This window comes from Oncorhynchus tshawytscha, linkage group LG05 (assembly GCF_018296145.1).
Source record: "Oncorhynchus tshawytscha isolate Ot180627B linkage group LG05, Otsh_v2.0, whole genome shotgun sequence".
NCBI lineage: Eukaryota > Metazoa > Chordata > Actinopteri > Salmoniformes > Salmonidae > Oncorhynchus > Oncorhynchus tshawytscha.
In genome coordinates this window covers 77,098,958-77,114,015 of record NC_056433.1, presented here as the reverse complement: position 1 = coordinate 77,114,015, position 15,058 = coordinate 77,098,958, and the positions used below count along the sequence as shown (strand labels likewise).

Sequence of the window (15,058 nt, the reverse complement as noted above, 5' to 3'; positions counted from 1 at the left end):
AGAGAGGGGATTCCTCTCACCTGCTGTGCAGCCAGCTCGTCTCGTCTATTCCCCTCTTCCTTTCGTCCTTTCCTCTCTGCCGTCTGCACGCGCTACTGCCGCCTTCCCTCCCTCTCAACTTCAATCCAACACCAAAAAAAGAGAAGGGAGGAAAAGAAAGGAGGTTGGTGCTGAGAGGAGAGGAGAAGAGAGGAAAGGAAGCGATAGTCAGGCAGTTGCTCTGTGTATTGGCTCTATGATTGGTCACCCTCTGCCTACCTACAGCAATGAGCTCTATGATTGATCACCCTCTCCCTACCTACAGCAATGAGCTCTATGATTGATCACCCTCTCCCTACCTACTGCAATGAGCTCTATGATTGGTCACCCTCTGCCTACCTACAGCAATGAGCTCTATGATTGATCACCCTCTCCCTACCTACAGCAATGAGCTCTATGATTGGTCACCCTCTGCCTACCTACAGCAATGAGCTCTATGATTGATCACCCTCTCCCTACCTACAGCAATGAGCTCTATGATTGGTCACCCTCTCCCTACCTACAGCAATGAGCTCTATGATTGGTCACCCTCTGCCTACCTACAGCAATGAGCTCTATGATTGGTCACCCTCTGCTTACCTACAGCAATGAGCTCTATGATTGATCACCCTCTCCCTACCTACAGCAATGAGCTCTATGATTGGTCACCCTCTGCTTACCTACAGCAATGAGCTCTATGATTGATCACCCTCTCCCTACCTACAGCAATGAGCTCTATGATTGGTCACCCTCTGCTTACCTACAGCAATGAGCTCTATGATTGATCACCATCTCCCTACCTACAGCAATGAGCTCTATGATTGGTCACCCTCTGCTTACCTACAGCAATGAGCTCTATGATTGGTCACCCTCTGCTTACCTACAGCAATGAGCTCTATGATTGGTCACCCTCTGCCTACCTACAGCAATGAGCTCTATGATTGGTCACCCTCTACACCAATGAGCTCTATGATTGATCACCCTCTCCCTACCTACAGCAATGAGCTCTATGATTGGTCACCATCTACATCAATGAGCTCTAGGATTGGTCACCCTCTACAGCAATGAGCTCTATGATTGATCACCCTCTCCCTACCTACAGCAATGAGCTCTATGATTGGTCACCATCTACATCAATGAGCTCTAGGATTGGTCACCCTCTACAGCAATGAGCTCTATGATTGATCACCCTCTCCCTACCTACAGCAATGAGCTCTATGATTGGTCACCCTCTACATCAATGAGCTATATGATTGGTCACCTTCTGAGCCCAGAAAAATGAGACCAACAAAGAATAATACCTAGAAACACACAATCCAAACAACACTGCTACACTGTGTCTGTCTGTGCCTCTGTGTCTGTCTGTGTCTCTGTGTCTGTCTGTGTCTCCGTGTCTGTCTGTGTCTCTGTGTCTGTCTGTGTCTGTCTGTGTCTCTGTGTCTGTCGGTGTCTCTGTGTCTGTCTGTGTCTGTCTGTGTCTCTGTGTCTGTCTGTGTCTCCGTGTCTGTCTGTGTCTGTCGGTGTCTCTGTGTCTGTCGGTGTCTCTGTGTCTGTCGGTGTCTCTGTGTCTCTGTGTCTGTCGGTGTCTCTGTGTCTGTCTGTGTCTCTGTGTCTGTCTGTGTCTCTGTCTCTGTGTCTGTCTGTGTCTCTGTGTCTGTCTGTGTCTGTCGGTGTCTCTGTGTCTGTCTGTTTCTCTGTGTCTGTCTGTGTCTCTGTGTCTGTCTGTGTCTCTGTGTCTGTCTGTGTCTGTCTGTGTCTCCGTGTCTGTCTGTGTCTCTGTGTCTGTCTGTGTCTGTCGGTGTCTCTGTGTCTGTCTGTGTCTCCGTGTCTGTCGGTGCCTCTGTGTCTGTCTGTGTCTCTGTGTCTGTCTGTGTCTCCGTGTCTGTCTGTGTCTCTGTGTCTGTCTGTGTCTGTCGGTGTCTCTGTGTCTGTCGGTGTCTCTGTGTCTGTCGGTGTCTCTGTGTCTGTCGGTGCCTCTGTGTCTGTCTGTTTCTCTGTGTCTGTCTGTGTCTCTGTGTCTGTCTGTGTCTCTGTGTCTGTCGGTGTCTCTGTGTCTGTCTGTGTCTCTGTGTCTGTCGGTGTCTCTGTGTCTGTCTGTTTCTCTGTGTCTGTCTGTTTCTCTGTGTCTGTGTCTGTGTCTCTGTGTCTGTCTGTGTCTCTGTGTCTGTCGGTGTCTCTGTGTCTGTGTGTCTCTGTGTGTGTGTGTCTGTCTGTGTCTCTGTGTGTGTTTGTGTGTGTGTCTGTCTGTGTCTCTGTGTCTATGTGTGTGTGTGTGTGTGTGTGTCTGTCTCTGTGTCTGTGTGTGTGTGTGTGTGTGTGTGTGTGTGTGTGTGTGTCTCTGTGTGTGTGTGTTTCTGTGTGTGTGACTCTGTGTGTGTGTCTGTCTGTCTGTCTGTGTGATCTAAGAGCTGCTCTGCTATGAATGAATCTCTCCCTGTAAAGATCCTCTACACAAGGCTGTCTGCTGTCCACACACTCTCACCATCTCCACGTCCTCTCTCTATCCGGTCCTGGGAAATATAGCCACCCCCGTGTTGAACTCCCAACACTCACCAGTCCAATCATTAGTGGTAGGGTAGGGCAAAGAGTCCATGTTTAAACACCATCCATCAAACACAGCTCTCACACACACACACACACACACACACACACACACACACACACACACACACACACACACACACACACACACACACACACACACACACACACACACACACACACACACACACACACACACAGTTTAAACAGCCCTATCTCTTATCTCCCTCTGCATTAATTCTATTACCAAGCCACTTTATTACAAAGTCTGCACACATTCACAGAGAGGGACACACACACACTCTCAGGGAGGGACACACACTCACAGAGAGGGACACACAACCCCCCTGAGAGGGACACACACTCACAGAGAGGGACACACACTCACAAAGATTAATTTCCCTGGTTCCTGTTTGATTTAGTGATCTAGCTGGGATTTGTCATATATCCATATCCACACATCAGCCAGCTCTCAGGGGGTGTGTCAGACCAGCTCTCAGGGGGTGTGTCAGACCAGCTCTCAGGGGGTGTGTCAGACCAGCTCTCACCCCCTGTCTGGAGTGGTGAGGTGGGTGTGATTATGCCGAGCGGGGCCATGTCTGGACAGACATCCTGAGGAAGGGCAGAGTGTGAAGAGCTGATAAGGCCGGCAGAGGGAAAGGGCTGCTTACGTTGTGACGGACGCCTTTGAGCTACACTGCTCCTGAGACACACAGGCTAATGGAAACACTGAACTATATGGAGGGAGGGAGGGAGGGAGGGAGGGAGGGTGAAAGAGAGAGTGAGAAAGAGAGAAAGAGAGAGCGGGAGGGTAGGGGTGGAGAAAGAGTGATCCTTGTTGACCCATGACTGACAGGTGTTAGAACATGACACACATAAACTAGCCTTCTGTGACCTCCCAAATTACTCTGTCTGTCTCCTCCCTCATGTTGTCTGTCTCCTCCCTCCTGTTGTCTGTCTCCTAGCTCATGTTGTCTGTCTCCTCCCTCATGTTGTCTGTCTCCTAGCTCATGTTGTCTGTCTCCTCCCTCATGTTGTCTGTCTCCTCCCTCCTGTTGTCTGTCTCCTAGCTCATGTTGTCTGTCTCCTCCCTCCTGTTGTCTGTCTCCTAGCTCATGTTGTCTGCCTCCTCCCCCTGTTGTCTGTCTCCTCTCTCCTGTTGTCTGTCTCCTAGCTCATGTTGTCTGTCTCCTCCCTCATGTTGTCTGTCTCCTCCCTCCTGTTGTCTGTCTCCTAGCTCATGTTGTCTGTCTCCTCCCTCCTGTTGTCTGTCTCCTAGCTCATGTTGTCTGTCTCCTCCCCTAATGTTGTCTGTCTCCTCCCCCTGTTGTCTGTCTCCTCCCTCATGTTGTCTGTCTCCTCCCTCCTGTTGTCTGTCTCCTAGCTCATGTTGTCTGTCTCCTCCCCTAATGTTGTCTGTCTCCCCCCCCCTGTTGTCTGTCTCCCCCTCTTGTTGTATGTCTCCCCCTCCTGTTGTCTGTCTCCTCCCTCATGTTGTCTGTCTCCTCCCTCCTGTTGTCTGTCTCCTCCCTCCTGTTGTCTGTCTCCTCCCTCCTGTTGTCTGTCTCCTAGCTCATGTTGTCTGTCTCCTCCCTCCTGTTGTCTGTCTCCTAGCTCATGTTGTCTGTCTCCTCCCCTAATGTTGTCTGTCTCCTCCCCCCTGTTGTCTGTCTCCTCCCTCATGTTGTCTGTCTCCTCCCTCCTGTTGTCTGTCTCCTAGCTCATGTTGTCTGTCTCCTCCCCTAATGTTGTCTGTCTCCCCCTCCTGTTGTCTGTCTCCCCCTCTTGTTGTATGTCTCCCCCTCCTGTTGTCTGTCTCCTACCTCATGTTGTATGTCTCCCCCTCCTCTTGTATGTCTCCTCCCTCATGTTGTCTGTCTCCTCCCTCTTGTTGTATGTCTCCCCCTCCTGTTGTCTGTCTCCCCCCCTCCTCTTGTCTGTCTCCTCCCTCATGTTGTATGTCTCCCCCTCCTCTTGTATGTCTCCTCCCTCATGTTGTATGTCTCCCCCTCCTCTTGTATGTCTCCTCCCTCATGTTGTCTGTCTCCTCCCTCATGTTGTATGTCTCCCCCTCCTCTTGTATGTCTCCTCCCTCATGTTGTCTGTCTCCTCCCTCTTGTTGTATGTCTCCCCCTCCTGTTGTCTGTCTCCCCCTCCTCTTGTCTGTCTCCTCCCTCCTCTTGTCTGTCTCCCCCTCCTCTTGTCTGTCTCCTCCCCCTAATGTTGTCTGTCTCCCCCTCCTCTTGTCTGTCTCCCCCTCATGTTGTCTGTCTCCTCCCTCATGTTGTCTGTCTCCTCCCTCATGTTGTCTGTCTCCTCCCTCATGTTGTCTGTCTCCTCCCTCATGTTGTCTGTCTCCTCCCTCATGTTGTCTGTCTCCTCCCTCATGTTGTCTGTCTCCTCCCCCTAATGTTGTCTGTCTCCCCCCTCCTCTTGTCTGTCTCCCCCTCATGTTGTCTGTCTCCTCCCTCTTGTTGTATGTCTCCCCCTCCTGTTGTCTGTCTCCTCCCTTCTGTTGCTCCTGTTGTCTGTATTGTTCACTGTTTCTGTCGCCTGTTTCTCTACAGAGGTTCAGGGACAATAACAATGTTTTTTCCCCCTAGGGAATTCAATCTGTTTTCTCTCTTACTGTGCCTGTATTCAACATACAGTACAGGCAGGGAGGGAAGCAGGGACGCAGGGAGGCAGGGAGCAGGGAGAAAGGACGCAGGGAGGCAGGGACGCAGGGAGGCAGGGAGCAGGGAGAAAGGACGCAGGGAGGCAGGGAGCAGGGAGAAAGGACGCAGGGAGGCAGGGAGCAGGGAGAAAGGACGCAGGGAGGCAGGGAGCAGGGAGAAAGGACGCAGGGAGGCAGGGAGCAGGGAGGCAGGTAGGCAGGGAGCAGGGACGCAGGGAGGCAGGGAGCAGGGAGAAAGGACGCAGGGAGGTAGGGAGCAGGGACGCAGGGAGGCAGGGAGCAGGGAGAAAGGACGCAGGGAGGTAGGGAGCAGGGAGGCAGGCAGGCAGGGAGCAGGGTAAAGGGAGGCAGGGAGCAGGGAGGCAGGGACGCAGGGACACAGGGAGGCAGGGTCAGGGAGCAGGGAGCAATAAGCAGGGAGGCAGGGAGCAGGGAGCAGGGAGGCAGGGAGCAGGGTCAGGGAGGCAGGAAGCAGGGTCAGGGAGCAGGGAGGCAGGGAGCAGGGTCAGGGAGGCAGGGAGCAGGGTCAGGGAGCAGGGAGGCAGGGAGCAGGGTCAGGTAGCAGTGAAGCAGGGAGCAGTAAGCAGGGAGGCAGGGAGGCAGGGAGCAGGGTCAGGGAGCAGTAAGCAGGGAGGCAGGGAGCAGGGTCAGGGAGCAGGGAGCAGTGAGGCAGGGAGCAGTAAGCAGGGAGGCAGGGAGCAGGGAGGCAGGGAGCAGGGAGCAGGGAGGCAGGGAGCAGGGAGGCAGGGAACAGGGTCAGGGAGCAGGGAGCAGTGAGGCAGGGAGCAGTAAACAGGGACGTAGGGAGGCAGGGAGGCAGGGAGCAGGGAGGCAGGGAGCAGGGAGGCAGGGAGCAGGGAGGCAGGGAGCAGGGTCAGGGAGCAGTGAGGCAGGGAGCAGTAGGCAGGGAGCAGGGAGGCATGGAGCAGAGATGCAGGGAGCGGGGAGCAGGGTCAGAGAGCAGGGTCAGAGAGCAGGGTCAGAGAGCAGGGTCAGGGAGCAGGGTCAGAGAGCAGGGTTGGGGAACAGGGTCAGAGAGCAGGGTCAGAGATCAGGGAGCAGGGTCAGAGAGCAGGGTCAGAGAGCAGGGTCGGGGAGCAGGGAGCAGGGTCAGAGAGCAGGGTCAGAGAGCAGGGTCAGAGAGCAGGGTCAGGGAGCAGGGTCAGCGAGCAGGGTCAGAGAGCAGGGTCAGGGAGCAGGGTCAGAGAGCAGGGTCAGAGAGCAGGGAGCAGGGTCAGAGAGCAGGGTCAGAGAGCAGGGTCGGGGAGCAGGGAGCAGGGTCAGGGAGCAGGGTCAGAGAGCAGGGTCAGAGAGCAGGGTCAGGGAGCAGGGTCAGCGAGCAGGGTCAGAGAGCAGGGTCAGGGAGCAGGGTCAGAGAGCAGGGTCAGAGAGCAGGGTCAGAGAGCAGGGAGCAGGGTCAGAGAGCAGGGTCAGAGAGCAGGGTCGGGGAGGAAGGAGCAGGGTCAGAGAGCAGAGTCAGAGAGCAGGGTCAGAGAGCAGGGTCAGGGAGCAGGGTCAGAGAGCAGGGAGCAGGGAGCAGGGTCAGAGAGCAGGGTCAGGGAGCAGGGTCAGGGAGCAGGGTCAGAGAGCAGGGAGCAGGGTCAGAGAGCAGAGAGTAGGGAGCAGGGAGGCAGGGAGCAGGGAGCAGGGTCGGGAGTAGGGAGCCGGGTCAGAGAGCAGGGAGCAGGGTCAGAGAGCAGGGAGCAGGGTCAGGGAGCAGGGAGCAGGGTCAGAGAGCAGGGAGCAGGGTCAGAGAGCAGGGTCAGGGAGCAGGGAGCAGGGTCAGGGAGCAGGGTCAGGGAGCAGGGTCAGGGAGCAGAGAGGAGCAGCCAGAGATGAATGGAGATGAATGGATGAATGGAGAAAGAGCAAAGCCCTCTTATTAAAATGGAACAAAACAGATATGACAGGAAACAGAGAGAGCAGGGAGGATTTTTTCTCTGTTCTTTTCAATCCTTTTTGTCTTATACAAACGTTAATGTATTTTTCTCTCTATTTTCACACATTTTGTTCTCTCATTACCTTATACACATACTGTAGGCCTCTCTCTCTATGTCTGCCTCTCAATTCAATTCAATTTAAGGGCTTTATTGGCATGGGAAAACAAATCTATGTCTCTGTCTCTCTCTGTCTCTTTGTCTCTCTGTCTCTCTTTCTCTCTCTCGCTCTCTGTCTCTCTCTGTCTCTCTTTCTCTCTCTCTGTCTCTCTCTGTCTCTCTGTCTCTCTGTCTCTCTCTCTCTGTATCTCTCTGTCTCTTTGTCTCTCTGTCTCTCTCTGTCTCTCTCTCTCTCTCTGTATCTCTGTCTCTCTCTATCTTTCTGTCTCCTGACATCCTGGAGCTCTGTCTCTCTGTCTCTCTCTGTCTCCTGACATCCTGGAGCTCTGTCTCCTGCCATGGGGTAGGGAGGGGAAGCTTGTCTCTCTCTGACTTGCGTGGGCAATTTGTTGAGTCTGACAGGAAGTAACTGAGGGTCAAGACTCTGAAAACATTTCCCAGGGATCTCTAGTTACATAACCAATCAGGAAGATGTACAAAAATTTGGTTAATTTAATTAATTATATAATCTTATTTCAAATGCCTGCTCGCTGCTGACATTTTACAATTTGACAGAAATCTGCTCTTGTCGTACTAGGATTGGTTTTGCGTTGCAGAACCATGTGGGTTACGGTCAGGCCAGCTCTCACTGCCTTACTGTAGCAGTGTCTCTCGTTAACAGGAAATAGAACTACCTTATCTGCCCAAAGGGAGTCCTAGCTTTGTGTTTGCATAAAACTTTGTAATGCACACAAACAGAAGAAAAGCCCTGCTTTTAAACTCGACCACATTGAGAAGGACTCGGGGGATTTGCCTAATTGCTGATAACAATGAAAATAGCCCGTTGACTAAATAAACTGTTCATTTTAGGAATGTTTGGGGAGTTTAGACTTGGTACAAATTCATTTCTTTCTAACCAGAAGAATGTAGCCTATGAACTGTCCTACAGCCACACTGAGGGAGAGGAGAGGGGAGGAGGGGAGAGGAGTGTGGAGGAGGGGAGGGGAGAGGAGGGGAGAGGAGAGGAGTGGGGAGGAGGGGAGAGGACAGGAGGGGGAGGACAGGAGTGGGGAGGAGGAGAGAGGAGAGGGGAGAATGGGATAGGAGAGGGAAGATAGGAGAGGAGAAGGGGGAGGAGGGGAGGGGAGGGAGAGGAGTGGGGGAGGAGGGGATAGGAGAGGAGAGGGAAGATAGGAGGGGGGAGGAGGGGAGAGGAGAGGGGAGATAGGAGAGGAGAGGGGGAGATAGGAGGAGAGGAGAGGAGAAGGGGGAGGAGGGGGGAGGAGTGGTGAAGAGGGGGGGAGATATGAGAGGAAAGGGGAGGAGGGGAGAGGAGAGGGGAGGGGCGGAGAGTATCCCTTTTTGTTTCTCAAAGCTTGAGGCTATGTCGGTGGATAAGGTCTGGACAACAGTCACTTCAGTGGACGTCTGGTAGCCATATTCCCCAGCGCCGGACTCTCCTACCCCTCTAGCCACTCCAGCCTATCTACCCCGCCTCACCAGCCTCTCCTCCTGCCTCTCCGAACCTCTCCTCCTCCATCGATTTATAGTCAGGCCCCTGATCCACGCCTTCTTAATGCTTTTAGAGTACGCTAAATGTAAACAAAAAGAACTGCACAGGATATTGGACAGGCATGAGGAATGGGGCTGGGTGGCGGGGAAGCTGGGAAGATACAGTTCACCACGGTTGGTTGTTTAGGTGTGATTTATTCCACAGGGAGAAGTCAGGCTGAATGTCAGGACACGAAGAGAAGGAAAAGAGGAGAGGAGGAGAGAAAAAAGAAGAGAGAAGATGACTCAATCCAAGGAAATAAATGGAGGATAGAAAGGAGGCAGAAGAGGGAAGGAGAGAGGGAAGGAGAGATAGGAAAGGTGAGCGAGGAAAGGAGAGAGGGAAGGAGAGAGGGATGGAGAGATAGGAAAGGGGAGAGGGAAGGAGAGAGGGAAGGAGAGAGAGGAAAGGAAAGAGAGAAGGAGAGAGAGGAAAGGAGAGAGAAGGAGGGAGGAAAGGAGAGGGAAGGAGAAAGGAAAGGAGAGAGGGAAGGTGAGAGAGGAAAGGAGAGAGGGAAGGAGACAGAGGGAAGGAGAGAGTGGAAAGGAGAGAGGGAAGGAGTGAGAGGAAAGGCGAGAGGGAAGGAGAGAGGGATGAAAGGAGAGAGGGAAAGAGAGAAAGGAAAGGAAAGGAAAGAGAGGAAAGGAGAGAGGGAAGGAGATAGAGGGAGGAGAGAGTGGAATGGAGAGAGGGAAGGAGAGAGAAAGAGGAGACAGGAAAGGAGAGTGGGAGGGAAAGAGGGGGAAAGAGAGAGGGAAGGAGAGATGGAAGGAGAGAGAGGAAAGGCGAGAGGAAAGGAGAGAGGAAAGGAGATATAGCGGGAAGGAGAGAGAGGAAAGGCGAGAGGGAAGGAGAGAGAGGGAAGGAGAGAGGAAAGGCAGGAGGGAAGGAAAGAGAGGAAAGGAGAGAGGGAAGGAGATAGAGGAAGGAGAGAGAGGGAAGGAGAGAGGGAAGGAGAGAGGAAAGGGGAGAGAAGAATGTAGAGAGAGGAAAGGAGAGAGAGGAAAGGAGTGAGGGAAGGAGATAGAAGAAAGCAGAGAGGGAAGGAGAGAGAGGAATGGAGAGAGGGAAGGAGAGCGGGAAGGAGAGAGAGAGGAAAGGAGAGAGGGAAGGAGAGAGAGGGAAGGAGAGAGAGGAAAGGAAAGAGGGAAGGAGAGAGGGAAAAGAGAGAGAGGAAAGGAGAGCGGGAAGGAGAGAGAGAGGAAAGGAGAGAGGGAAGGAGATAGAGGGAAGGAGAGAGAGGAAAGGAAAGAGGGAAGGAGAGAGGAAAGGAGATAGAGGAAAGGAGAGAGGGAAGGAGAGAGAGGAAGGAGAGAGGGAAGCAAAGAGAGAGGAAAGGAGAGAGAGAAAGAGAGAGGTAATGCGATAGAGGAAAGTAGAGAGAGGAAAGGAGAGAGAGGAAAGGAGAGAGGGCAGGAGAGAGAGGAATGGGGAGAGGGCAGGAGAGAGAAGAAAGGAGAGTGGGAAGGAGAGAGAGAGGAAAGGAGAGAGGGAAGGAGAGTGGGAAGGAGATAGATGAAAAGAGAGAGGAAAGGAGAGAGGGAAGGAGAGTGAACAAGGAGAGAGAGGGAAGGAGAGAGGAAATAAGAGAGGGAAGGAGAGAAAGGAAAGGAAAGAGAGGAAAGGAGAGAGGGAAGGAGATAGAGGGAGGAGAGAGTGGAATGGAGAGAGGGAAGGAGAGAGAAAGAGGAGAGAGGAAAGGAGAGTGGGAGGGAAAGAGGGGGAAAGAGAGAGGGAAGGAGAGATGGAAGGAGAGAGAGGAAAGGCGAGAGGAAAGGAGAGAGGAAAGGAGATATAGCGGGAAGGAGAGAGAGGAAAGGCGAGAGGGAAGGAGAGAGAGGGAAGGAGAGAGGAAAGGCGAGGGGGAGGGAAAGAGAGGAAAGGAAAGAGAGGAAAGGAGAGAGGGAAGGAGATAGAGGAAGGAGAGAGAGGGAAGGAGAGAGGAAAGGGAGAGAGGGAAGGAGATAGAGGAAGGAGAGAGGGAAGGAGAGAGGAAAGGGGAGAGAAGAATGTAGAGAGAGAAAGGAGAGAGAGGAAAGGAGTGAGGGAAGGAGAGAGAGGAATGGAGAGAGGGAAGGAGAGGGAGGAAGGAGAGAGAGGAAAGGAGAGCGGGAAGGAGAGAGAGAGGAAAGGAGAGAGGGAAGGAGATAGAGGGAAGGAGAGAGAGGAAAGGAAAGAGGGAAGGAGAGAGGGAAGGAGAGAGAGGAAAAGAGAGAGAGGAAAGCAGAGCGGGAAGGAGAGAGAGAGGAAAGGAGAGAGGGAAGGAGATAGAGGGAAGGAGAGAGAGGAAAGGAAAGAGGGAAGGAGAGAGGAAAGGAGATAGAGGAAAGGAGAGAGGGAAGGAGAGAGAGGAAGGAGAGAGGGAAGGAAAGAGAGAGGTAATGAGATAGAGGAAAGTAGAGAGCCGAAAGGAGAGAGGGAAGGAGAGAGAGGCAAGGAGAGAGAGGAATGGATAGACGGAAGGAGAGAGAGGAATGGGGAGAAGGAAGGAGAGAGAAGAAAGGAGAGCGGGAAGGAGAGAGAGAGGAAAGGAGTGAGAGGGAAGGAGAGTGGGAAGGAGATAGATGAAAAGAGAGAGAGGAAAGGAGAGAGGGAAGGAGTGAGAGGGAAGGAGAAAGAGGAAAGGAGAGAGGGAAGGAGTGAGAGGGAAGGAGTGAGAGGGAAGGAGAAAGAGGAAAGGAGAAAGGGAAGGAGTGAGAGGAAAGGAGAGAGGGAAGGAGAGTAGAAAGCATAGCAGAACACATACTGTAGAACAGAATCAGAGAGAGGAGAGAAGTTGGCCAACAGCCATCCCATCCCCTATGGACTTGTGTGAGTCAGTCACAGTCACATTCATAGGGAGGACTGTGGTTTGGTTGGACTGAGGCTCCCCTAGAGATGATGCTCTGACAGTTTGTCAGCTACCATATGTCTGAGTGGGAGGGTTGTGTTGTTCCCCACCAATACACACTGATCTGGGACAGACAGGGCTCAATGGAAGCTGCAGCATATTATTTTATATTATTATTATTGGAGCCTGAAATCATGATGATGATGATGATGACCCAAGATGTATTCAGATAGTATCTATTCCTGAGGGAAATCATGTATGGTTATTTTCTTCAGCTAACCCCCTCTAACTCCCTCTCTCAAATACCCCCTAACTCCCCTCTCTCAAATACCCTCTAACTCCATCTCTCAAATACCCCCTCTAACTCCCTCTCTCAAATACCCCCTCTAACTCCCCTCTCTCAAATAACCCCCTAACTCCCCTCTCTCAAATAACCCCTCTAACTCACCTCTCTCAAATATCCCCCTCTAACTCTCCCTCTCTCAAATATCCCCCTCTAACTCACCTCTCTCAAATATCCCCCTCTAACTCCCCTCTCTCAAATAACCCCCTCTAACTCCCCTCTCTCAAATAACCCCCTCTAACTCACCTCTCTCAAATAACCCCCTCTAACTCCCCTCTCTCAAATAACCCCCTCTAACTCCCCTCTCTCAAATAACCCCCTCTAACTCCCCTCTCTCAAATAACCCCCTCTAACTCCCCTCTCTCAAATATCCCCCTCTAACTCCCCTCTCTCAAATAACCCCCTCTAACTCACCTCTCTCAAATACCCCCTCTAACTCCCCTCTCTCAAATAACCCCCTCTAACTCCCCTCTCTCAAATAACCCCCTCTAACTCCCCTCTCTCAAATAACCCCCTCTAACTCACCTCTCTCAAATATCCCCCTCTAACTCTCCCCTCTCTCTTTATCTCTCAGCTCCAGAGACAAACAACTATTTCTACAATGACATGTGCTGCAGTGGGGGTAAACAGTGTTGGCATTACAACCATCCTCTCTAGACAAAAGGCCAAAAGATTGCGTCTGTGTCCAAACGGCACTCTAATCTCTATATCATAGTGCACTACTTTTAGCCAGAGCCTGGTCAAAAGTTGTGCACTACATAGGGAAAAGGGTGCCATAAGGCTCTGGTCAAAAGTTGTGCACTACATAGGGAATAGGGTGCCATTTGGGACGAAGCCATTACGTTCAGTCAGACTTCAGTATGAGGGAAATGGTTTTCCTGTTCAAGAAAACTTCTCACAGGCTCCGGTAATTTTGGAGTCAAGACAAATATTTAACTTAGGGCCAGAGCTAATGCCTGAGACAACGGCTGGAAATGTATGCAGTGATCTGCACTGCTCATTAGATCCTGTTTCTTTTCCCACCCTGAGCCTCCCAGCCCCCCACCGCTATAACATATGGAATCTAACGTCAAGAGGCTGTTACAGATGTAGGATCTTAATTTGACCTGTATTGTTGCAGCAAAATAATCCTGCAGCAACAGGATTTGAGTGTTTAGTCCATAATGTTGCTTGATCGGTGGTTAGGCTATTAGCTGGACAAAATGAGGCTACATGGAAAGTGCAATACTGTTAATATAACTGTGCATTAGTGCAGGTTTTCAGTGAATTTATGGACAGTAAATCACAAAGCTTCTCAGCAACAAAAGAGTGATCAAATTTAGATCCTACATTTGTACTGTAACACTGGAGGTATGTACATTAGAAATAGATCTTAGGAGAGTGTGTGTGATACACACATGAACTCATATTAACATACACACATTCATACTCAAAGGAGCCTGTACTAAGAGAGAAGCATACTCCACTGTGAACTCATTTATGGAAAAAGTACAGGGAAAAACACAGCCATACAAATACATACAGCACAAATGTATACAGTCAAACTAAGATATTCACAAGAGAAGACAAAGGATGTGAAACTATCATGAGTCATAGTCAAATTCATATATTACAGAAGCAGTCTTCAGCATGTAGTTTTGAAAGTGATGCTCACAACCCAAAGGTGGTCCCATTTTAGGTGAACTACGTCATCCAATTGTGTACTATCTCATCAATTTTATGTGATATGCTACGAATTTGTTGTGCTTAAGATCCCAGGGGGCATCTTTAACATAGAATACCATACGCTCTATCTGGTGAAGAACACTCCACTGAACACATCATAAATCTGTGACCAGACTCTCTGTCTCACACACACACACACACACACACACACACACACACACACACACACACACACACACACACACACACACACACACACACACACACACACTCACGTTTACATGCAAGTGTGTAAACACTAGAAAACCAGAAGGAGCAATCCTTCCGAAATTAAAAAGTGTGGATAGACAAGCAAAGCCCATTACAACCAACTCACAATGCAGTTAGGATAGTTAGCTAGAGTACAAATTAGGCTGGTGAGTTTATCGGTTTAAAACATTCTGCCTCATACTATTCACTAGTGTATCAGCGTGAAACAGGGCTCATTTATGAAAACAATGAGTTATACCCCAACCCTCTCACCCTCACCACCCTCTCCTCTCTTCCCTCTCCCCTTCTCTACTCGCCCCTCTTCCCCTCTCTCCTCTCTCCCCTATCCTCTCTTCTCCCTCTCCTCTCTTCCCTCTTCTCTCCTCTCTCCCCACCTATCCTCTCCCCTCTTCCCCCTCCTCTCACTCTCCTCCCCTCTCTTTTCTTCTTCCCTCTCCCTCTCCTCTCTGCTCTCCTCCTCTCTCTCCCTTCTCCCCCTTCCTCATTAATGAGTGAATATAAAGATTGAGCTGTGATGTTATAAAGCTGAGATGACAACACTGGGACTAACAAGCCTATGGGAAGTTTACTGGATCATAGCATTATGCCTCACTACATTATACACTGTGTATCAGTATATTATTTTGGCTATAAAATATGAAACTAATAACATATACCCCATTTCCTCAAACCTCTCACTCTCCTCTCTTCCTCCCCTCTCCTCTCTTCTGCCCCTCCTCCCCTCTCCTCTCTTCCTCCCCTCCTCCCCTCTCCTCTCTTCTGCCCCTCTTCCCCTCTCCTCTCTTCCTCCCCTCTCCTTTCTTCCGCCCCTCCTCCCCTCTCCTCTCTTCCTCTCCTCTCCTCTCTTCCTCATTAATGAGTAGAATATAATGTGTTTGGCAACAAATCAAATATTATTGGTGGCATACACATATTTAGCAGATGTTATCGTGGGTGTAGCGAAATGCTTGTGTTCCTAGTTACAACAGTGCAGTAGTATCTAACAATTCATAACAATACGCACAAATCTAAAAGTAAAAGAATGGATTTAAGAAAAATTGAAATATTAGGACGAGCAATGTCGGAGTCCAGAATATAACAAAAAAAACATACAGCACCAGTCAACAATTTGGACACACCAACTCAT

At 51.0% G+C, this 15,058-nt stretch overlaps 1 protein-coding gene across 4 annotated transcripts in view; it reads right to left on the bottom strand.

Annotated features, from left to right (window-relative positions):
* kank4 (KN motif and ankyrin repeat domains 4) overlaps positions 1–15,058 on the bottom strand; it is a 137,532-nt gene that overhangs the window by 68,028 nt on the left and 54,446 nt on the right. The window contains exon 2 of one of the 4 annotated variants that reach the window (XM_042322393.1): positions 21–170. The exons of 1 other annotated variant lie outside the window; for it this stretch is intronic. The gene's annotated coding sequence lies outside the window, so the exon portion shown is untranslated. Of the gene's footprint in view, positions 1–20; positions 1,078–15,058 lie in introns of those variants that run through there. 2 more of the 4 variants (XM_042322394.1, XM_042322395.1) reach the window with 2 other exon arrangements.